This window comes from Notechis scutatus, chromosome 3, assembly GCF_049901735.1.
Source record: "Notechis scutatus isolate UNSWTSFEM ecotype Mainland chromosome 3, rNotScu1.2, whole genome shotgun sequence".
Lineage (NCBI taxonomy): Eukaryota > Metazoa > Chordata > Lepidosauria > Squamata > Elapidae > Notechis > Notechis scutatus.
In genome coordinates, this window is record NC_142011.1 from 117,403,178 (window position 1) to 117,428,874 (window position 25,697).

The window sequence follows — 25,697 nt, forward strand, 5'->3', positions numbered from 1 at the left end:
TGTCATGCATGTGCAAACTAGAAACTTCAGGAGCTAAAGATGTTCCCCTGCACGTGTGTTAATTTTAAGCACATTTGTGCAACTTAATTGCCAAAATGAAAAATACTTCACACATGTTCTCAAAATATCAGAGAGCACTTTCAGTTTATATTGAATGCTAAATATGTCAGAGGCAATACAACATTGCAACAGCAGGAGGCAAAAGGTCCTGGCTTTGCAATGCAAGCTCTGCTCTTTCTTTGTGTATTGTGATATTGCACACGTGCTCAAAAAGGACATGGTCGGCAGAAGAAATATTACTTTTATCAATACTAAATACAGTGGTACCTTGGTATTCATCTTTAACTGGTTCCAGGAGGCACGATAAGTACCAAAAGCAGTGAGTATCAAACATATTTTTCCATATGGAATATCACCAGGCATCCAACATTGACAAGTTTTAGCTTGTGCATTGAATACCAAACAAATTATGGGTACAAGGACAAAAGTTTAATATCAAAATGCACTGAGTACCAAATTTGATGAGTTTCAAAGCAGTTGAGTACCAACGTACATCCCCCTGTATGTTTGATAAGATTACAACAGCTATGTTGAATTTATAAACATTTTGCGTACAACTCATAAAACTTCCTTTTTACAACCCTGCAATCCCTTAATTTGGGGTAGAGTAGGGTGACTGAAATAATGGGGATTAAACCTGATCAACTATATAAGCTAGACAGGAAAGAAAATCTAAAAGGCAATAGCAACTATTTCACTATTCATGACAAGGAGTTACATGGAGCACTGGACACAAAAGGAGACTTCACTTACTAGAAATTTGTATTAGCCTATAGAGCCTTTATTTCAAATCTGTTTCACAAGATGCCAAATTCATTACCTAAAAGCCTGACCTTTCATAAACTGTAAAAGAGAATTGCATCTTATTTTCAAACCTTCAATGACCATTGGACGGAGAAACCATATGGCAATATTTTCTTCCCTCGTATCCTTCAACCCAGAAAATTCAGTACAAATATTCTTCCATTTCTAACCTTTTAGAGTTTGTCCACTGTTACACGTAGACAAAGCCAACAGCCCATTTTTTCAACTCTGAAATATGGAGATGGAACAACAACCCTCCTAGATATAACAGTATTATTTCCGATTAATTTCAATATAGGATTCAATCTACATTAGGGCTGTTAAACTCATGGCCCGCAGGCCGGATGCATCATGAGCTGGCCACGGCCAGTTTAGTGAAGGGGGGGGAAGTCACGATACGTCACATGACAATCCTGTGACAATGCAAGTTTGACACCTCTGATCTACACAAAGGATGCAGGAAATTAATCATACATAAAATAGCATTCAACCAAATGAAGAATCTAAATGTTATAAACAGCAACAAATTTTAACAGGATGAAGAACTAGTCCAACAGAATCCTAAACCGAGAATAGAATGCTTTTAAGCACACACGTTGTACTGGGCCCTTTTCTACACATATAATTAATTCTTAAATGTTTCTGGTTTGGCTGATGGGGAGGATGCAAAAACATGCAGCACAGCTTGGGAAGGCTACATAAAAGGTGTTGTGCAGGTCAGGGAGGGACTATAGAGGTTGTGCAGATGGGGAAGATTTATTCAAGCAACTTACAACTTTCCTTGCATCCCACTAGCAAAGACTCATGAAATTGGGTATATTCTAATTATATTTGACTTTGTATTCTATTTAATTTCCCACACGGTGTTGCTAAAAGTAATGCATTATAAATAGAACCAAGTAACTCTTGTTTCTTTCTTTAAACTGTTTGAATTCATAAAGATACATTTTAAAATGTTATTTATACTCTATTTTCCTGCACTTGTTCAGAATGATGAACAGCAAGGTTCTTTTTGCTAAAGGCAGTCTTTATCTTTTAGAGCAGGGGTTACAGGAGATAGACTGGAATCAACCAGGTCTCTGATTTGCAACAGATCAACAAGAATGAATTAACAGCAGCAACAGTAAAATGATTCGTCTTCACTTTAAAACAGCTAAAATGAAAGAAACCTGTTTTGGTGCAGATGAGATTAAAAGCAGGTTTCTGTGTTTAGGTTTTATTACTTCTGTTCAACTCTCAAGCACAAAACCCACCTCCAAGATTTAGAGTGCTTTATTTTTAATCCTATGCACTTTGGAAGAGAGAGTGAGTACAGCTTGAGTTTTCTTGTCTAAATCAAAGCATAACATACAAGCTTGAAGTCTGCTTTCCCCTACCCTGGAGACTTGCAGGCTAAGGAAATCAAACAAAGCAATGTAAAATGCAAAATGAAAACATAATTGTAAATATAAAATCAGTTCTTTAAAAGCAAAATGCAATGTCTACATTACACAGTGAATAATCAGTTCCAAAATGACATTCAAAGAGCAGTGTGTTTCAGAGGAAGCTATCAGTTAAATGGGCACTACAAAGTGGGCTGAGTAGAATACAGATAACTAGAATAAGTCCCAATTTTTGCTAACTAGTGCCCACCTGCACTGCATGTACAAAATCCATCAATGAGCGGTCAAATTTTAACACTAGCATAACACGGGAGTACAGGAATGTCCATCATGGAAGTCAGTATGTTCATTTAGGAAGCAGAAGTCAGATTATGTGATACATACCAATTAGTTGTCCCAAACAAGGAATAGCCAAGGAACTCAGAAGCAATTGTTAGGAAAGATCTCAACTGCTTCCCAACTGCTTCTATGTTTCACTTGACTGCTTTACTCCACTAACAACAAAATTTATCCAACTACAGTTCTTCCAAGTGGTATTAAATCTTTATAGGTTCTAAAATGTTCTTCCTCTATACTTAACAGCACCAGTAGCCAGTGAATACATAGCTGAAAACAAGTTGCATTAATGAAACTATCCCTTTTCAGGGAAAAAAGGAGGGGAAACATATTCTGGGACAGATTTTGTCCTTAGTTTCATCAAGGAGTCAGAAATAAGGAATACATCTATATCCTTATACACATATAATCCCATGCTCTTTTGCTTACCTCAAATAAGTTATACAATTTGGTGATTGCATGCCTCACCACATCTGTAGAAATCAATTGAATTAATTACAAATTACTATCCGTTGATCAATTTAGTGAAAATCTGGAAGAAAAAAATAAGAAATTATCTTTAAATCAAGAATTTGTTTATGGCTAACCTAAGTGCCCAAAAAGTGAAGAGGATAAAAGTCATTTCACTGCTGGTGCCCAAAGAAGCCAAAGTGAAGATGAATGATGGAAGTCTGCAATTGTAGCCCACAATATTTGTGGCAGGTTTGTTTTCCTCAACCAAGCATATTTGCAGCAAGTATAAAACTGTAGCAATCTTTGAAAAAAGTCAAAGCGTTAGAGCAGCAAATGGCCATACTTTAGCTGATAACAATAAAGGAGGAATTATCAAAAGAAAAATTATCAGAGACAGCTCTACAATAACAGCTACCCATATGGAAGACAGTTGAATAGAAAACAGCAAGGAGAATGGATGAATAAGAGGCAGAAACAAGAAATGCAAAAAATATCCTATCTTTTGGAAGTCCAGCCCTTGTAATTTTCAAGCCCTGTTCAGGAGAAAAGACTCAAGAGAATGAGAGATGAATATAAATTTCTAAAGAGGATTCAACTGTACCTATAATAGGAGTTCACCACTACTGTTCAACATCACATTAATTCCACTGACAACAATCCTATGAAACACAAAACTGGGATACCAAATCTCAAGCCAACATGGCAAGATAAACTATCTACTAGACATGGATCAGAGGTGGTATTCTACCGGTTCCGCCCAGTTCAGCCGAACCGGTAGTAAAAATAATTACCAGTTCGACGGAGCCGGCAGAACCGGTAGTAAAAAAAAAAGCCTCCGATCAGCTGAGAGGAGGTGAAAAAAGCCTCTGACAACCAGCTGTGCTTATAGTGAAAGCATTTAGTGAAAGCATTAGCAAAGGATGATGGTTACAAACACCTAGGCATATTGGAAGCAGATAACATGTTGAATGGAAAAGTCAAAGAGTCAATGCAAAAGGGATACATCAGGAGGATCTGCAAAATATTAAAATCAAAACTGAGTGCTAGAAACATAATTAAAGTCATTATTAATACAGGGGACTGTGGCTGAACTGTAAAACTCGGACCAGAAAACATGTAAACTTTTGACTATGTTCCACGCTTTACATCCACAAAGTGACATCAACAGGCTGTACCTGCCAAAAGAAGAGGGGGCAGAGGGCTATTGCAAATCCATCGAACTGTAGAAGAAGAAAAATGAAGTTTGAATGATTATGTGAACCAAAGTACAGGAAAAAATTGCTGCAGGCTGTGAAAACTGAGAACATATAAAAACAACAGAAACAAAGGCAGAATATAAGGTAAAACAGCTCGATGACAAATTATATAGATGGAAAACCATTGCTTTGCATGGACAGCACTTGAAAAACATTGAAGGAAAATGTGATAGCAACTTGACATGGGCATAGCTTAAGATGGGAACTATCAAGAAAGAAACGGAAGGTTTAATAGTGGCTGCTCAAGAACAAGCACTACAAACTAATGCCATGAAAGCGGAGATACAAAAATCCACTGACAATCCAACTGCCAACTTTACAATGAAAAAGCTGAAACTGTTTCACATTTAATATGTGAGTGCAGCAAAATCGCACAAACTGATTACAAAGCTAGACATGACCGAGTTGCTAAATTAATCCACTGGTCATTATATTAAAAATGCAACTTACCTGTATCCGAAAAGTCATGGGAACATAAAGTGGAAAAAGTTGTCAAAAATGAGAAAATGAAGATCTTGTAGGACTTTCAAATATAGATGGATTGTCATTTGGAACACAACATGCCAGATATCACAATTGTCAAAAACCGAAGCATATAATTTATTGATATCGCTGTACCAGGAGACGCCAGAATCGAAGAAAAGGAACTGGAAAAAATCATGAAATATTGCAACCTGGCCATCGAAACTACACAATTATGAATGAAATATGGAACAGTGATACCCATTGTCATTGGGGCACTTGGTACCATGTTCAGGAATTGTATAAAATACATCAAGAAATTGTAGCTTCCTGCAATAACACCAGCAGAACTGCAAAAAACTGCATTACTCTGAAAGATCGTACATCTCAAGAAGGTACTTGGTGGATACCTTAGGATGCTGGCAGCAACCCGTATCAACCATCAGAGCCAGTCAATGATATTTGTGATACATTTTTAAATGTTCAGTTGACTGAGTTTCATGTTTAATGAATAAAAGTTTATAATGATGATGATGATGATGATGTCTGAAAGTAATACTTGAGCGTTATTTTAAAGCAGAACCTGAAGACATTGATCTCAAAGCATTTTGAAAATAATACAGAGTCATTACCAAAAGTCATCTCAATTTGTCAGGAAACCAGAATAGTGTGGAATCTTGCCACACTAACTTCATCTAATTTTCCAATTCGTAACTTCCTTAATACTCTGTGTAAACATTGTATATATGTCTTGATTCCAACAAAATACACTGCTCAAAAAAATAAAGGGAACACAAAAATAAGACATCCTAGATCTGAATGAATGAAATATTCTTATTAAATACTTTGTTCATTACATAGTTGAATGTGCTGACAACAAAATCACACAAAAATTATCAATGGAAATAAAATTTAGCAACCCATGGAGGTCTCGATTTGGAGTTACACTCAAAACTAAAGTGGAAAAAAACACTACAGGCTGATCCAACTTTGATGTAATGTCCTTAAAACAAGTCAAAATGAGGCTCAGTACTGTGTGTGGCCTCCATGTGCCTGTATGACCTCCCTACAACACCTGGGCATGCTCCTGATGAGGTGGTGGATGGTCTCCTGAGGGATCTCCTCCCACACCTGGACTAAAGCATCCCCCAACTCCTGGACAGTCTGTGGTGCAATGTGATGTTGGTGGATGGAGCAAGACATGATGTCCCAGATGTGCTCAATTGGATTCAGGTCTGGGGAACGGGCGGGCCAGTCCATAGCATCAATGCCTTCGTCTTGCAGGAACTGCTGACACACTCCAGCCACATGAGGTCTAGCATTGTCTTGCATTAGGTCCTCCCAGGGCCAACCGCACCAGCATATGGTCTCACAAGGGGTCTGAGGATCTCATCTCAATACCTAATGGCAGTCAGGCTACCTCTGGTGAGCACATGGAGGGCTGTGCGGCCCCCTAAAGAAATGCCACCCCACACCATTACTGACCCACTGCCAAACCGGTCATGTTGCAGGCGTCTCCAGACCCTGTCATGTCTGTCACATGTGCTCAGTGTGATCCTGCTTTCATCTGTGAAGAGCACGGGGCGCCAGTGGCGAATTTGCCAATCTTGGTGTTCTCTGGCAAATGCCAAATGTCCTGCACGGTCAACCCCCACCTGTGGACGTCGGGCCCTCATACCACCCTCATGGAGTCTGTTTCTGACCGTTTGAGCAGCCACATGTACATTTGTGGCCTGCTGGAGGTCATTTTGCAGGGCTCTGGCAGTGCTTCTCCTGTCCCTCCTTGCACAAAGGCAGAGGTAGCGGTCCTGATGCTGGGTTGTTGCCCTCCAACGGCCTCCTCCTCGTCTCCTGATGGACTGGCCTGTCTCCTGGTAGCGCTCCATGCTCTGGACACTATGCTGCCAGACACAGCAAGCCTTCTTGCCACAGCTCGCATTGATGTGCCATCCTGGATGAGCTGCACTACCTGAGCCACTTGTGTGGGTTGTAGACTCAGTCTCATGCTACCACTAGAGTAACAGCACCGCCAGCATTCAAAAGTGACCAAACCATCAGCCAGAAAGCATAGGAACTGAGAAGTGGTCTGTGGTCACCACCTGCAGAACCACTCCTTTATTGGGGATGTCTTGCTAACTGCCTATGCTTTCCACCTGTTGTCTATTCCATTTGTACAACAGCATGTGAAATTGATTGTCAATCAGTGTTGCTACCCAAGTGGACAGTTTGATTTCACAGAAGTGTGATTGACTTGGAGTTACATTGTGTTGTTTAAGTGTTCCCTTTATTTTTTTGAGCAGTGTATCTATCAAAATACCTCATGACATGCTGATTAACAAATTGGTTAAGTGCTACATTGAGTGAGATTTAAGCAGCTGGTTTAAAAATTGTAATCAATGAATTCTCAGCAGTGATCAATATCAGATCATAAATTATCAGCCCTAGGCCTTCTATATTTTTAGCAATGACAGGCTAAGACATAGAAGTAACGCTTCTCCAGTTTGCAGATGATCCAAGTTGGATACAAATCCATAATTATGCAGAGTACACAAAAAAAGCAAGAAACAATGTACAGTACCAAGAAATTAAAGGCATGAAATAAGGAAAAGAAAGTAAAACTGCTTACATCAGTACCATCCATAGTGCCTCTCCATATCTACTTTTGCAACCATCTTTACTTCCTTTGGGTTGGTCATTGCTTTACATTTACAGTCTTTTTATTCTTTGTTTCTCATCTCTTTCTTTTTGAGAATGGGCGTTGGCAGACTTACCAGAGAACACCCTTTCTATTCACGCTGCTAGAGAGTCCAACAATGGGTTAGACTCCTCCCTATGATGCCATCAAGCTGAGCCTGCCTCACTATAAAAAAAGCCAGACTTTAGTACTATCCACAGCTTTCTGGAGAAGTGACTTTACAGATGTAGAGTGTCTCTGGAAAACAAACATCAAGAAGAACCCTCCCCCACCAAGACCAGATGTACACAGGGTGGGTCTGGACTCTCTAGGAGAGTGAATAGAAAGGGCATTCTCTGGTAAGTCTACCAACACCCATTCTTCTCCACACTGCGACGAGAGTCCAGCAATGGGACATACCAAAGCCTGCATGTCCAAGGGCTACGGGACGCTCTCCGTTGCCTACCGGCCCTTCTTCCTTGGGCTCCCTGCCGTGGGATACACCCACTTCCTCCTGCAAATTACGCCTCGCAACTCTTCTCTCCCTTTCCTCTCGCTCCAAAAAGATCACCATCGTTTTCCGCCGATTCGGGCTTCCAGCCACGTTGTGATCCACTAGTGAGGGTGCCATCTCGGATGGAGGCATCGCAGTCTCCCTCCCTTGCTCGCTCTGAACTTCGTGTGGACCAAAATAAAAAGATCGCCCGCCGTCATGTTTGGAGCTGCCGCTTCCGCATTTCGAGCTGCCGCTGTGTTTGGAGCACTGCCGCCGTGTTTGGAGCTCCAAATGGCGGCGGCACTCCAAACACGGAAGCGGCAGCTCCAAACATGGCGGCGGAATGGGCAAAAGGGAAAGCAACAGCAGTGGGTGCCAAAGGTGGCAGCAAAGGTGGGAGTAGGGAGCTCTCTGCGCTTCGCCATGATCACCCGTTAGGAGCGGCTGATGGCGAGGATGCAAGGGGGGGGAATTAAGTCACCCCCGGAAAGACGGCCTAGCCGTTTTTTCGGGGCTCAAAAAAAAATAAGGCCCGGCCTTATTATGTGAGAAACACAGTAATATAGAGGTAGTCGCTCTGTAATCTCCTAGATGGAAGCCTTGAAGACCCAGGCCGCCGAAGTCGCTGCACTTCTAGAAGAGTGCATCGTGATCTACCTGGGGACTGGAAGAGATAAATTCTCATAGGCCGTAGAGATCCTTCCACCCAGATCCATCTACCCATCCTGGATGAGGAAGCCTTATTCCCCAAGGAACCGGGTGGAAGGACAGGAACACCACTTCAGTTTCCCAAAAGTAACAATACATTTAACGTAAGTATGGAGAGCTCTATGCACCTTCCATGTACACCCCCCTGTGCTCCAACTCATATTGGGCTGGGGCAAATTCCTGTAGAGCTATGACTAGTACCCTATGGAACCCAGAATTAACCCTTTGGTACAAAGGAAGGGTCCCAATGTAAACTACTCAGTTGTCAGGAAAGATGCTCAATCTAGCCTCACGGAAAGAACCCCCAACTCAGATACCTTCCCGGCATGCGTGAAAGCCTCCAGGAAGGCCACCTTGGGGGATATGGGATGAAAGCCACCTTCCGTAAGGTTCAAGGGTGGCCGCATCAGGGCCGGTAGCACTTCGGGGAGGTCCCAAAGGAATACCTGTGGACTACAAAGAAGGCAGATCTGAGGCTCCCTTCAAGATCTGCGATCTGAAGGGAGATGGGAGAGGAAAATATCTTACCCCATGACAATGCCAAACTCAAGGACAATACCTAACAGCAGATAAATCTTGTGAGAGCCCCTTATCTGGACCATCCTGAAGAAACAGTAACACATTTGGGACCGATGCAGATGTGGGGCCCCGGGTCCTCTTGGAACACCACTAACCAAGTGTCCTCCAGGAGGAATCGAAGATGCAGGCGGCAGGGCCTCCTGGCCAAGGAGGAACCCGAAGTACTTGCCCTGCCCTTTCCTTGAACAACTTCCAGATTACTGCTGGAATGAATAGAATAAGGTGTAGAGGAGACCCGGGGCCACCTGCTCAGAAGCGCATTGGGCCCTTTCACTCCCTGGCCAGGAACCCTGGAGTAGAAACCACCTACCTGTGCGTTCTGGGAATAGTCGAATAGGTCCACCATTGGGCCGCCGAAATTTTTGGCCGACTCACTGATTGAGCAAGGGCCTGGCCTCACAACTCCTCTAGAATTTCCAAAGCAGCGTATCTTTTCCTTCTGTTTTTAATTCTGACCATGAGGTTTTCCTAGGAACCCAGCCTTGGCAGTGACTTTTGTTGCTGCCTCTCTGTAGATGGAATGCATCCTTCCAGAAAATTGCAAGTCCTGGGCTACTTCCAGGCTCAATGTTCCATCTTGGGCCCCACTTACCTTCCAAGGTGCTAGGAACCGACACTGGAGGTGCTGGCAGCTCCTCACAAGTCATGTCATCCTAGGTGTGGGCCTGAGGTCTGGAACAACGTTGACAGGGCCAAGAAGTTGGTGCTGGATAATGGGCCAGACCCCAAAATGTCTGATTGCCACATACACGGGGCCAATATAAAATCCCTGCAAGGATGGTCTACATGGCCCAGTAATGCTCTCAGGGCCTGGCCTGTGTCTTCTGTGGACCCGCTGCCAGACGCTGAATTTAAAGCCTGAATCACCGGCTGATAGAAATTTTCAGCCTGGGCCTGGCCTGTGTCTTCTGAGCCTCGCTGCCTGCCCAACAACTGCTTTGGGACCTGTGCGCTGTTAAAGGAGACATGTGGGAGGCTCATTCAAGCTCTCCTACTCTCCACTTCAAGATTTAGAGCTTCGCGCTTTGCAAAAAACTGTGTGGGAGGTTTCTCTTAGCTCTCCCAGCCTGGACTCATAATTATAATGCTGAATCCTCATCACGACGAAAAACCAGGAGGCACAGCTCTACCGGCTCCCCAGGAGTTGTGCTGTTGACTCTGCTGATTTTTCTGCCGTACACACGATCTCTGATGCTAACTTAGCTTTGAGACTCTGGAGACACTAGTTCTGACATCAATGGAAGCTGAGTCAGAAAGCTGGGGATAGCACCAGAGGCTGGTTTTTTTATAGTGAGGCAGACTCAGCTTGATGACATCATAGGGAGGAGTCTAACCCATTGCTGGACTCGTCGCAGCTTGGAGGAGAACTCCACCAACTCTATCAAACCATTATTTGTTATCTTTTTTTTAACTCTTTATTATTGCAATTTGATCCTCATTTATTCTGTCTACATGATCCAACACTTTACACCTTATCACATTTCTTTCATACCAGTCACTCAGTTTACTCAGTTTTGTATTCTAAGTTTTGTATTCCAGTCATCTTCATTCAACACCCATTCATTTAGGATGCTACTGCTTTTTGGTTTAACACACACACACACACACACACACACACACACACACACACACACACACTGCTTAAACACCTCATTCTCACTGCATTCATCCCAAAGTGTGGGATATAGAAATAAAGGCTAATTTGTACAGAAATCAAGCCCACATTATGAAATGAGAAATCTGGCTTGGCACAATTGTACTTTTAAAATGAATCTTGGACTTGGTCATAAATGCATGAGTTACTTATGTAATGTGCCTTCTAAAAATATAAACAAAATTAATTGAAATGGTTTCAAAAACCCAGAAACAAATTATCCAACTTTATTTTCCATTTATTAAGTCCACCATAAGCATTACATAAAGTTCTGGGCACCAAATCTGAATAGGTTCAGTGAAAGGCACCAAAGATGCACAAGTGACTGAAAATAAGTCCTATGAAAGGAGATTGGGAAAACATGTTTAGCCCTGAGAAAAACAAGCAAGAAAGCATATAAGAGCATTCTTCAAATACCTTAAACAGAAAATGACCAAGACCTTTTTTCCTACATCTTAAAGTACAGGGTGGGGAATGGCAGCTTTAAGTTAAAGGATAGCAGAATCCATTTTGAATGCTAAGATAAGCTGCCTAATATTAGATAAAAGAAACCTAACAGTGGAACTAATTTGAGAGATAGTGGGTTATGTACAAGATGTGTTCAAACAGAGTTTGGAGAGTCATGTAGCAGGATGCTTCAGTCTGGATTCCTCCAGGTTGGAGAAGGCTGACATACAAACTTATTCTATTAATCTCTAAAGGGTAACTGCTACCTGCTAAAACTTTTTGTTTTTTAAAGAAACAGATAAAATAATGTTTTCTATATTTTTGGTCTGCAAAGTTGCCAAAGAATTTTACAATTCTAATCTTCTTTGGCTAAACAACTAATTGCATGTTTTATAATATATTAGGTCCTTTGTCAATCTATCCTATGATGTCATTTCAAATTGGGACGCCTCTGTAAAAAATAAAGTACAAAAGAAATTTTGATGGCAAAATCCATGATCAAACAGGCCCTCCAATGACATAAATTTTTCTATTCCCATGCAATTCCTTTCTGAGATGGCTTCTCCACTGCTTCAAGAACATGTTAGGGAAACAGGAAGAAATTTACTAGTGGTGCAGAGGAAAGGAATCTTCCAGTAGTCTATCTTAGTTTTTTCCACTGCTGGAAGGATATTACTGAACTCACTACATCAGTTCTCTCATTACACTGCAACTGCACAATAGGTTATCATACACACAGGCATTTGGAAAAGTTGACTGAAAAGCAGCATTATAGAATATTATGTGCATTTTCACTATTCAAAAACACTTGAGAAAAGGACGTCCCCCTAGCCTGTAAGTAAATCTGTTTTGTTTTTCTCTAAATTTCTTAAATATGATCATTTCATTTGCAGAATTTTGGAGAAGATTCCATACTGGTTACAGTAATAGGCCTGGATCAACTTCCACTATACTATGTTGAAAGCCACTTCACTTTATATTTCTAGAGAAATACTAAACCAGATTACCTATTAAGTATTTCAGAAATATTTCCTTAACTAAACAGAGAAACAGAGTGACTGCGAATGGGCTAAAAAGCAGTGTCAGCTGGAAGAACTTTCAACGTCCTGCTGGCTTCTCTGTTGAGTTTCGTTGTAGGAATATGGCAGGAAACATCAGAAATCTTCCTCCCTCCCTTCCTTCCTTCCTCTTCCCTTCCTCCCTCCCCCCTAGAATTCCTGCTAGCTTCATCATTTACTTTTCTTGTGATAAACTTGTAAAGACAAAGTCAGTTGGGGAAGCCAGTAGGAAATTGCAAGTCCAGGCCAGCATTTAGGTAAGTGACTGCTGCCTGGTGGAAGAGGGAGCAAGGGGTGTGTGCTTGAATGTCCTGCATATATTAGGAAGGTGAGTGGGTGTTCAAAAAAATTCCACAATGGATGGGGAGAGCTTGAGGGGATGGTGTGGGTCAAGTAGGGTGCATGGGGGTGTCTAAGAGATTGGGCAAGGCACACAGGTGATGTGGCTTAAAAAGGGTGCATGCAGTGCACAAGAAGTGTTGCACAGATTGGGGCAGCATGAACTGAGGGAGTGAGGGGGGGTGCGCATGAGCCAGGAAAGGTTCCTCCTTCCTCCCTTTCTTCCTATTCCTCCCTTTCTGCTCCCTTCCCTTCTCTTCCCAGCAGGGAAGTAAGTGGCTACTTTTGGGTGGGGGAGGAAGTGAAGGATTGCGAGAAAATTGTCATAGAATGTTGAAAATGAAGAACATGTGACCAGCAGTCCAGAAGCAGCCAGTAGTACTGAAGCAGCCATAACCTTCCCAAATTTCATTCCCTCAAAAGTCATGAATCCTGAATTTAAACATATTCTGAAAGTTAGCCCATTAGAGGAAACTTGGTTCAAAAATGTTGTCCAATAATACACACTACAGCCAGTTAAAGATTATGACAAGGAGTAGTAAGTACTGTATTTCCTAGTCTGTTTGTCAGGGCTGCATGCACAACCTAGGTTATTGCCAAACTATAGGATCTGCATAAAACTGATCATTCTTGAAAAAAATAGAAGTTTCTCAAACCTCCAAAGAATCAATTCTGATTCTGATCCTAAGATTTAAGTAATGCCATGTCTTCAGTATTTCCTGCTCTTGATTCAACCATCACCTATTTATGACCCCCGCTTGCCAAAAATACACACATTTAACATCTTGAGGCTTCTTCAGATTTTTTAATTCTTTACAAGTTGGGTTCCGAGACCTCTATATCTTCATCAAATTGTTGCAGTTTCTCAGTAGCCCAAATCTGACTGACCATCTCTAGACTCAACTACATCTGCACCAACAAATCCTTTCCTGCATAATACAAAGTTAGCATTGTGATTATTTTATTTCTATGGCCTTAAAACTAAATCCATGTTCTGCAGTGATGTAACCTATCTTCTCTGCCACCATTTTCTGTGTTTTGTTTTATCTGGATTTGTTCCCAGTTTTCATCTATTTTGCAGACAGATGCAGATGTGCACACAAATCAAAATGCCAGAATATGGCAAAGAAAAAGTGTAAGATTGTAAGCACATTTAGTGCTAAAGCTAATGCAGAAGGCAGGTGCTGAGCAAAAAATTACATTTAAGGAACTGAAAATTAATATGCTCTTCAATGTATTTTTAAATAACTGTCAAAATACAGACGTCACAATACAATTGTCAGGTTATGGATTATCTAGGTTCTACAGGTGAAACTCGAAAAATTAGAATATCGTGCAAAAGTTCATTTATTTCAGTAATGCAACTTAAAAGGTGAAACTAATATATGAGATAGACTCATTACATGCAAAGCAAGATAGTTCAAGCCATGATGTGTCATAATTGAGATGGTTATGCCTTACAGCTCATGAAAACCCCAAATCCACAATCTCAGAAAATTAGAATATTGTGAAAAGGTTCAATATTCTAAGCTCAAAGTGTCCCACTCTAATCAGCTAATTCAGCCATAACACCTGAAAAGGGTTCCTGAGCCTTTAAATGATCTCTCAGTCTGGTTCAATAGGAATCACAATCATGGGAAAGATTGCTAACCTGACAGTTGTGCAGAAAACCATCATTGACACCCTCCATAAGGAGGGAAAGCCTCAAAAGGTGATTGCAAAAGAAAAGAGGACTTTGGACCACTAAGCAACAGACCAGGTCTGTTTTTCTTTAGCCCAGGTAAGACGCTTCAGACATTGTTTGTTGTTCAGGAGCAGCTTGACAAGAGGAATACGACATTTGAAGCCCATGTCCAGGATCCGTCTGTGTGTGGTGGCTCTTGATGCACTGACTCCAGCCTCAGTCCACTCCTTGTGAAAGTCCCCAACACTTTTGAATGGCCTTTTCCTGACAATCTTCTCCAGGCTGCGGTCATCCCTGCTGCTTGTGCACCTTTTTCGTCTACACTTTTCCCTTCCACGTAACTTTCTATTAATGTGCTTTGATACTGCACTTTGGGAACATACAACTTCTGATGAGAGCAACTTTTGCATCTCATTTGGAAACCAAGGTCCCAGAGTCTCAAGAAAGAATGGAGAGGCACACACTGCAAGATGCTTGAAGTCCAGTGTGAAGTTTCCACAGTCTGTGTTGATTTGGGGAGCCATGTCATCTGCTGGTGTTGGTCCACTGTGCTTAAGTCCAAGGTCAATGCAGCTGTCTACCAGGAGATTTTGGAGCACTTCATGCTTCCTTCCGCAGACGAGCTGACTTCATCTTCCAGCAGGACTTGGCACCTGCCCACACTGCCCAAATCACCAAAACCTGGTTCAATGAGTGTGGGATTACTGTGCTTGATTGGCCAGCAAACTCACCTGACCTGAACCCCATACAGAATCTATGGAGCATTGCCAAGAGAAAGATGAGAGACATGAGACCGAACAATGCAGAAGAGCTGAAAGCAGCTATTGAAGCATCCTGGTCTTCCATAACACCTCAGCAGTGCCACAGGCTGATAGCTTCCATGCCATGCTGCATTGAGGCAGTAATTGCTGCAAAAGGGGCTTTTCATACTTTTCAGAGGTCCAATATTGTTCTATGTACAATCCTTGTTTTATTGATTGCATGCAATATTCTAATTTTCTGAGATTGTGGATTTGGGGTTTTCATGAGCTGTAAGCCATAATCATCACAATTATGACAAATCACGGCTTGAACTATTTTGCTTTGCATGTAATGAGTCTATCTCATATATTAGTTTCACCTTTTAAGTTGCATTACTGAAATAAATGAACTTTTGCATGATATTCTAATTTTTCGAGTTTCACCTGTATTACTTCCAATAGTAAAGCACAAGGGATTCACAAGTGTATTTTTATGGAAATTTCTATGGAAAACAACAATGGGCCAGTGTGGCTGCCAGTCAATTCCTGAGCCAAAATAACACCACTTGGCCAGTAAAAGTCAGCTTTCAAAGTATAGAACTTTTAACATGTTGGGGACTATCAACAGCAAGATTTGGACTCACATCTTTTTCCTGCAGCAACCATATCATGAATAGATTTTTTCTGCTTTTATTAACCAAAGAGTGTAATTTCCCAAAAATCCAACGAACTGTCAAACCCTAACTAGAGTTGTTTGAAACAAACCACTGTCAAACTGTCTAATTCAACTAATGATATGTAAAACTTGATTTATCATATTGATGGGCTCAGACTTAGATTAATTTGAAATTAATCGAGACAGAAGCAAAAAGTATTTACAGCTCCACTAAAAGAGAATATAAGAAGGGTGTGTTATCCCTAGGCTTCTTGGAAATTATTATAATCTATCAATTACCTAAAATAAAATACTGGTTCATCACTAAATATGCTGTACAATGAAGACATTCTCATCTCAACACTGTTTTTCCACCATCTAAGATGTACAACAGAACCTTACCACCACAACAGTTCACATTTAAAACAAATCACTTGTTCAAAAAGTTATTTATTTAATATTTAAATAATTATTTTTTTATTTGCTGTATTAATTTTATTTAACAGTATTCTGAGCAGTCAGTTTCTTGTAATATGCTTTGCCAGCTTAAATTTATGCATAATCATTGACTAGAACTTGCAGAAAGCAGGCTTTTACTCTAAATTAGGGTGTCAAACACAAGGCCCATGGGCAACATCCGGCCCATGGGGCCATCCTGGAAAATGTAAGGGGCTGGCCTGTGTCGCTTTGGCCCAGGCTACCCAGTGCAAAGAGGAAACATGCCAGCAGTTTGAGGAAGTGGCATCAAGCTGGCCATGCCCACCCAGTTGGCCATGCCCCCTGGCCCCCGAGGTCAACCAAAGCCCTGATACAGCCCTCAATGAAATTGAGTTTGACACCTCTGCTCTAGATTGTCCTGAAAAAAAACACGATAGGATGTTTCTTAAATAACCTATATTCTTTAACAAAGATATAGGGTCCTGGCTGCCTCCAATACCTTTAGGTATACGTGTAAATCATATTCTTCTAAAATAAGGAAGAGAAGAAATCATTGTTTCTTTCACAACTCCAGAACTACCAAAAAATATCCAACTTAAGAATTTTGAGTCAAGTAGCATGATAAATAAGCCGTCTATCCAGCCTTGAAATTTTGTTTGTTCTAGAGCAGAGGTGCCAAACCCAAGGCCCATGGGCTGGATCCTGCCTGCAGGGGACTGCAATTTGGCCGACAAGGCCAGCTTGGAAATAGTAAATAACTGGCCCCCAGTGGCAGCCAAAATGGGGCACGGGGGGACATCCCCATTGCAGCCCACTTTCGGCCTGGATGGCCTCCTACAGCACTCTGCCAACCAAAACAGGGCATGGGGAAGCTGCCCCCCCACGCCCCCTTTTTGGCCGGCAAGGTGCTGGAGGTGTCCATCCCATCTCCCCCCTGCTGGCTCGTGGAACAGTACAATGCTGATCTGGCCTTCAAAGAAATACAGTTTGACACCCCTGTTCTAGAGCAATCTAATGCTTCATGACATTTTGAAAGAGAATTTTTACAAAATCTTTCATTGGTACATGATATCAGATAAATTGACAGAAATGTGTAAGAGAATTTCCAGTATTCATTGGAAATTTAATCATATGAAGGGAACATTTTATCATCTTTGATGGACGTGTAATAAAGCTAGAAAATACCAGGATCAAGTATGTATTTTACAGAAGATACATACAGAATATTTTACAAGGGAATGTACAATTGAAACCAGAGAGCTTTCTTTTGAGCTTTTAATAGACAAACAAATGGAGCCTTCTTATGGGACTTTGTTTTTATATAAGATAATGGCAGAGGAACTTTTTACAGGTTTAAGAGTGCAAGGAATTACAAATACCTTTGCAATGAAAGAATGGGTGGTGAAGTTGGTGAAATTGGTGGAGATGGCAAGATTAAAAGTGTTGATGAAAGAAAAAACTTTGACAGATTTTATTTTTACTCGGAAACAATTTTTGGATTTTGCACGAAACTGAAAGAAATGAAAGGCTGGTTTGGGGATTTGAAGATTAGACTGAGTGTGGTTACGGAAAATATCTACACAAATGTTGATCTTAGAGAAAGGATTTGATATATTTTTACTTATATCTGTACCAAAGAAAGTTGAAAGGCACTGCTTTTTTATTTCCCTCTTTTCATCCTCTTTCTTGCACTTTTTCACTGAGTTTCTTCTTTTTTAAAGTATTTTTTCTGTTTCTCTTTTAAAACTTTTTTTTTAATCAATAAAGGGACAGATTGATAGATTCAGCCATCAAAAATTATTTTAGTGTTTCCTTGAAATAGTGGGTGGTAAAAGGTGGCAGATGTACCACACCATGAAACAGCAGTTTCTAGTAACTAATGCTCTGAATTTTGCTCCATATTTGAGATAATTGTTTCAAGCGTTTTCAAGCATGTCTGAAGCTAAGAATAGGATTCAGAGCATCAATAAAATAACCTGTATAGGCTTATGACCACAACTGTGACCTGAATTTCCACAGCCAAGATGGATGTTAAGTGAGTCATGCCTGCCTTTATGACCTTTTTTTGTCACAGTATTAAAGCAAATCATTGCAGCTGTCAAGCGACTCACACAATTTTTAAGTGAACCTCACTTTCCACATTGCTTGTTGGAAGCCAGTTGGGAAGGTTGCAAATGGTGATCACATGACCCCTGCAATATCATAAATAGAAGCATGCAAATTTTGACCATACACCTGGGGGATGCTGCAACCGTTTTAATTGTTGAGGACTGGTCATATTACCTTTTTCAGTGCTGTTATAACTTCAAACAGTTGCTAAACAAATAACTGTAAGTCGAGGCCAACCTGCAATTTGACAGTTCAAATCTCAATAGGCTCAAGGTTGACTCAGCCTTCCATCCTTCCAAGGACCTAGACTGTTGGGGGAAAGAGGCTGTAGAGAGGGCTGTAAAGCACTATGAAGGGGTATATAAGTCTAAGTGCTATTGCTATCTTGATTATTTCCAATCCTTGAAATCTGATTTAACTGCAGCTGCTATACTGCCCATTCTCCTCTAAAACAAGTTCAACTCACTGGCCTTGAATTATGTTATAGTCAAAACAACAAAACAATATTCGTTGGAAGTTGTCTACTACAATGTCTAGGTTTGAACCTGGGGGGGACGACGACTGTAATTTGCAGCTTGAGATGTCTCCCTACTCTATGAAGAGAAATGCAGTGATGCAGAAGACTCATCTACACTTTACTTAAAGTGACATTTGATCCTACAAATGACATAGAAATGATAAACAACTTTTTGTGTCTTGGACATAATGATTTTCATCAATAAAAAGTAGATCTTGATTTTTTTTTTCAAAGCACAAATTCATCAATCTATTTAGTATTTGGTGACTCCCTAGAACACTAATGCAAACAACAGCAGAAACTGCACTTTAAGCTCTTGGTTTCAGAATGTGTATATATATATATATATATACCATGTATGCAATACTTATTTGAATTGTAGTTGATCCCCCATCTAATTAAATCCAACTGCACAACAGCTTTGACAACAATTCAAATCAATTAATCTAAAAAAAATAGAATAATTGTGTTATAATATTAGAATGGATCTATCTACTAAAACAGAATTATACTGTTCTAACTCTTCTGAGATTGAGATTTAAATACTTTCGAAGTGCTCAGAAGCAAAGTATTTAAGCAGAAACAAACTGATGACTCTGGCGGGTTGAAAAATATGCACTATGAAACTATCTCTCTCATCTTTGTGTACACATATAAGCACAAACACCCTATCATAAATATCATTAAATGAACAGGTCAATAACATAATTGTTCAATAACATAATTGCATTTTGCACTCTGGCATGCAACTAGTATAAAATAAAGTGAGCACAACTCACAAAAATGTGAAATTTTGCAAATGCACCTAAGACTGCCCAATGGAGCTGGAAGGAGACAGAGCAATCCAGCCAATGGTAGCTGCAATTAAGAATTACAATTGAGTGAGCCACAACCGGATATGCAAATTAAATACAAAAGAATTCAAAGAGCACTGATGAAGGTTTGCATATGACTCACAGAACATAAAAGAAGTCTTGAAAACACCTGGTTGCCTCATGCAAGCTACAGAATTACAGATCATATCTATCTGAATCTCTAAAAATGCAAACATGACATTTTTGAATCTCTATTAGAACATGATCGTATTTGGGAACGAATAAAAAAAAATTCCATTGAGAAGACCACATGCAATAACACATTACCAAGAACACTGTATTCATTTTTTCCCTAGTTTTAAAATAGTTTTAGTAGGCAGGCTTAGATATCATCCCATGTCAGGCTAATGAGCAATGTGGGAATTGAGAAAAAATAAAAAAGTTGAATGCATGGGAATAGATCACTAAAATTTTTCTGAATGAACAAGAAGTGATAAGGTACACATGACTAGGTGACGAATGAATGTGAGCTGAATGAAAAAGTGAACTCATCATACACCTTATATACCAGTGTGTATGTGTGTGTGTGAGAGAGAAAGAGATGACTTGGTTATAGAGGTAATCCTTGACTTACGACCACAACTGAACCCAAAATTTCTGTTAAGTGAGACATTTAAGTGCGTTTTGCCTCATTTTACAACCTTCCTTGTCTCAATTATTAAGTGCATCACTGCAGTTGATAAAGTTGGTAAATCCGTTGTAAAGTGAATCTGGCTTCCCCACTGACTTTGCTTGTCAGAAGGTCATAAAAGGTGATCACATGACCTTGGGAGACAGCAATGGTCATAAATATGAACCAGTTACCAACCATCTTAATTTTGATCACATGATCATGAGGTTGCCGCAAAGGTCGTAACTGTGAAAAATGGTCATCAGTTACTTTTTTCAGTGCCGTTGTAACCTTGAACAGTCAACTTAATGAACTGTTGTAAGTCAAGGACTCCCTGTATAGCAACATACTGCAAATTGTAATTGCAAAACAATTACATGCACGAAGACTAAGCAGGTTGAGAGGAAGGAGGGGACTGAAAAAACTATGGTTGAGTAAGAAAAAAATGAAATATATGGTGTGGGGGGTGTGACAGAAGCTGAGATGGAGTGTAAAAAACGATATGTAAATGGTATTGGCAAAAGTTAGATAAGATTTTCTTATTTATCTCCTGCCTCCAATTTATTTTCATTCACTAGTTTTTACTTTTTTGCATGCCACAAAAGATGGTTTACCCTAAATGGGAAGCGAGTGATTAGTACTGTGTGTATGTTGGTTGGTATGTATGTTCTCTTTAAAAAAATAAACTCACTAAATTGCAGCAGTATCACCTGATAAAGACGGAGGGTGCTAAAGTGCTCATCTCAAAGACTAAGCTCTGTATAGCACAACATTTCAAGCCTCCTAATATCAGAGTTTTCAGAAGTAAACCACGGAGGGCAGAGTTTTCAGGATGACAGGCACATTTATTTACATATAGTTTTAAAGTCTGGCGATTCTCCTGTCTTTAGATTGTTCCCACAAACCACTATGACTGATTTGATCCTAATTGATGGGGCGCAATCATTTCTCAAGTTTAGGCACTTAATCTGTTTTAGAATTATAATACAGGAAAAAATAAGTAAGGTTGGTATTGATAATTCCCAGAATTGCCCCACGCTTAAACATTAGAATCACCCCATATTGAATGCAGGCACATATCCACATCCACAGAATTAGGATCCTGACATTCAAAACAAAAAAAAACCTTTTGGAGTCAGACTGCAAAATCACTTTTAATCACCAGCCATCTTTTTTTTTCCCTCCCAGAATAGATTCTGACACCACAAGACGCCAGAAAGACTTTTACAAAATGGAAAGCAGAACAGAGAATAAGTCTTTTGCTTTTCAATACTCTCAACCAAGCTGAAAGGGCCGTTGCTGCTCAATAAAGTTTAGGAGAGTTAGTGCACAGAAAGGAGGTCAGCATGTTATTAATCAGCTTGGAAAGGAAGGGGGGGGCTTTTCACATGAATAAATGTAATGCTATTCTTGGAGTGAGGGCGAACTTGCCATCTATCTGACACTAAATGATTCAGGTCTTGCTGATAGGAAATCCTTGAGGTGGTTTGATTCTTTCTGGGCACAGCAAACCAAAACACTCTGCTCTTTCTCCTTCTTCCCCTACAGACTTAACTCTAGTCAAGTCCTAGCCCCACCCCCCACCCCCCACAACTCACACACACACACACACACTCTCTGATAAGGCCCACTCCACAGACTTTTCCACTTATTACCAATGTATTATCAGGCAGCCTCCCTGCTTAAGACTCTCCATACCTTTAAGGCAAACAGATGCGGCAGGAAATGTGGTGGAGCGCTTTGATAAGGGCTCTCTCACGGACTGATGGAAATTTCCAAATGGTCAGTTTATGGAAAGCAGTGAAGCCCAGCAAGGATCAGAGCCCACAGCCTGTAACCAACAGCAATATAGGAAGGACTAAGCATCTTGAATACGAGCTGATGGATGGTAGGGCCTGCTGCCTGAAATGAATGGGCCCAGTTAAAAAGCAAATTTGGATTATATATCGGTCTGCTTTTCAGTCACGTTGATTTCCCATAATACCAACAAGCCCTCGATTTTGCAACTGGCTGTGGTTTCTTAGAACCATATCCTTTCGGCCACCAATAAACCCAGTTGCCTTTTGGAAACTCCTTCCTGCTGCTGGGGGCCAAAGAGCAGTTTAGTGAGGGTGGGGGAAGGGTGTCAGAGCATGGAAGAGAGCAGCAACTTTGGTTCTCCCCTCAGGGTTAGGGTTAGTGTGGGGTTATTATAGCAGGCAGCTGCATAGCGGTGCAGCTCTACAATCTCCCAAGTCTGCAGGTTTTAAAGCTAAGCAACGAACTGCAAAGGAGAAAGGGGGAGAAAAGTGTGGCTGCCACCACAAGATAAATGGGTAGAGCATAAACCAACCAGGAATCAGAAGCAAATGCTGTTTACAAAATAATCTTCAAGTACAAGTGAATCCATGACTTCTAACTTTTTTGCTGCTTATTCCGTGAAACCACCGCAAGTAAGAGAAGAAGGTGAAATGAAGCCTTCCTTGGCGAAGAAATTAAGCTTCGAAGGACGTCTCTTCTTTCCTGCCGACCGCATATTTTGGGTAAGGTCATCCAGTAGCAGAGAGAGCCAGCCAGCCAGCCTCCCTCCCTCCCTCTTCCCCCCGCCCCCAGCTTCAGGCGCTGCAGGAGGCAGGCATGGAAGCGCCAGCCAGGCTCGCCCGCTGTCCGGCAAGACCTCGCGGGGAGAAGCGGAGGCGAAAACAGCTGACAGCCCCTGCAGAGGCGCTCCTCAAGGCTCGGGCGCCTCTCTAATCCGCCCGCGCCTGCTCGCACAAGCAGAGCAGGGACGACGTGGTGGGTCAGCCAGACCCAGCAGCCTTCAACGCCTGGCTGGCTAGCTGCAGACACTACGGCTGTAACCTGGGAAACGAACCACCGATTAGGCGGCCCAGGGGGCGGATGGGGGGGGGGAGGAGCTCTCGATCTTCAATGCAGTGGCCGACCAGAAAGGGGGGGGGGAGAACGGAAAGAGACCCTGCAATAAATCCCGTGCGCTGAAAGCTGGCAGCTGTCGCCTTAAAGGAAGGGGAAAAGGGGGAGGGAGGCGCTAAACCTTCCAAACAAAACTTTGCTCAGCAGCTACGAACCAAGTGCTCACTCTCCCCCGCCCCAATAACCCCAAGGACCAGGAAAAAACGAGAATCACCCGAACCTTCGAGTGGCGGCTCCACTCACAGCCTGCCCGCTTCTCTTCCTGCCGAAGCAGAAAAAGGAGCCGAGGTCTCTGCCCCGCCGGGTGGGCTTTCGGGATCGAGGGAAGAGGCCGCCCTCTTCAGGGGACCTCCCGAAGCTGCTCTTTCGCCGCTGGCGCTGCTCAGAATCGCACGCGGCACACACCCCAAATTCCCCCCTCGCTTTTTGTCTGGAGCCACTGATCTGAGACCAGCGTGGATGTGCTGCTGCGGCAGCAACACCTCCCCAGAAGGAAAGCAGGGAGGGACGGAAGGAGGCGGCGCGGAAGGTGGAAGGAAGCCAGAGGGACTTACGCCATCCACTCGGCAGCCCCCGAAGGGAAGGGAATTACTTCACCGCCGCAAACTTTTCCGCAAGACTTTCCTCCTTCCCGCCCTGCATCTCCAAACAGAACACAGAGGAAAGGCCTCTTCGGAGCGTTGCACCTACCAGAAGCTTAAGCGGTCCGGAGCTACAAGAATAGCAGCCGTGAAGCCGAGGGAAGGAAGGAGAGCTGCACACCCGCCGCCCCGCGCAGTCCGTGTGTGCGTGTTGCGGGCGCGCTGGCGCTAGCCGGATAAGAGGCAAATCCAGATGGTGCCCAGCGGCGATGCTGACGACCTTAACAACCTGCCCCCAAGGTATCCTCGCTCAAAAAGGGACCTCAGCGAAGCGGACTGCCCGCCGGACACATCCAGGAGCGGCAGCGAAGCCAAAGTCGGGCATATTAAGAAAGAGGTCGGAGCGGGCAAAGTCAGAATTGCAAATAAGTTGATCGCGCGAAAGATAGCTGAGGAGAACAGTTCTTGCCCTCCCTCCCTCGATCCCCGCCAGCAACTCCACGACAAACCCACCTCTACATCCTCGCTCTGCAAGTGCCGAGACAGGCGGACCACATTGCAAAGGGCTGCCTCTTGCTGCCGCCGCTATTGCTAATGCCCGGGGCTGTAAGCAAAACCCGGACCGGACTCTCAGAGCAGGCTCCTATTCGGCTGCCTGGTTTCTCCTCCCCTTCTCCTGCAGCTCGCGGTTTCTCTGCCCTTTTCTTTAGCGCTCCGACGGCGAGTATCCCGCTAGCCTTTCTAAAAAGCCACAAGTCGACAATTTCGTAGCCATCGGTTCATTGGCCTTCGACCGCTTAATCCAAACAACGCCGCTATCCCTCCACCCGATTCCTTGCACCTTCTTCCCAATGTTATTTCTGCGGCGCAATCTCCTTCCCCATCCTGAGAGAATTCCGATAGCAATACTGTGGCAAGTTCTTTCCCTTTAAACACAACGCATTCGCACGCGACCCAAAGTAGAGATGCAAAACTTTGAAGTGTTAGTTGCGGGAGGTAGCTGGGCTGTATTGCACCGCATTCGGCGTAGCTTGACGTTTTCAAGTCCACCAAAAAGCAAAGCGAGTCTATTTTTGGAGAAAGGGGATGAAGTTTCCAGATCCTCGCCGGGGAGGTTGGTTTCTGCCACAAGTAGGGGCACGTCTAACACTCTGTTAGGTGAAAAAGGGACAGGCTTGGAGTAAACAACGAGTATAAACAAATAAATTAGCGACAGGTCTAAACAAAAAGCTTGATTAAAGTGAGCTTTGTGGTCATCCACCTCGGCCTTTAGGAAGAAATCAAATTTTGTTTACAGTGAATTTGAATGTGAGCTCAACAATTCAGAATAATTTTTATAGTGGCAGGAAAATAAAGAGGCCGGCGGGGCCAAACCCTCCCCTACGTACCAGAATCAGGCAGGACCCAACCGCTTGGGTCAGCTTTTGGCTGGACTCTCCTCAGCTGTCATATTTCCATAGCGGCTACGTGGGCGGACCCTTGATCCCTTTAGATTCCAGTAACCGCGTGACCCCCAAAGACTTGAGCCATTTTCTCTTCCTTCCACCGCCAAGAGGTGCCCCCTCTCCTTTCTCGCGTAAGGCTACAGGGCAAGCTGCAAATAGCATGGCTCCTCCCTCAAGGCTGGGACGTGATGAGCGCAGTATGGGTGGGCTCGGAAGAACCAGACACCCTTTCCCACATAACTTTGAGCACGGGAGGTGGAGCGGGAGCCTTCGCAGCGCCTCGGCCCCGCGCAGCGGATTGAGTGCGCGATTCGCCCGAGGATCTGTGTGTGGCATGAGGAGAGAGAGGCAGAAGCAATTTATTTTCCGCAATGTGCAGCGCCGTATGACAAACGCCTAAGAGAGAACCGCTGAGCTCAGGC

General features: G+C 42.5%; 1 protein-coding gene across 27 annotated transcripts in view; it reads right to left on the reverse strand.

Moving 5' to 3' along the window:
• CXXC5 (CXXC finger protein 5) overlaps positions 1-25,453 on the reverse strand; it is a 122,859-nt gene extending 97,406 nt beyond the window's left edge. For 2 of the 27 annotated variants that reach the window (XR_015748753.1, XR_015748756.1), the window contains exons 1-2: positions 25,219-25,449; positions 3,012-3,114 (exon numbers count right to left, since the gene is read on the reverse strand). The gene's annotated coding sequence lies outside the window, so the exon portion shown is untranslated. The other 25 variants (XR_015748751.1, XR_015748755.1, XM_087961043.1 and 22 more) reach the window with 16 other exon arrangements.
• Positions 25,454-25,697: the final 244 nt, after the last annotated feature.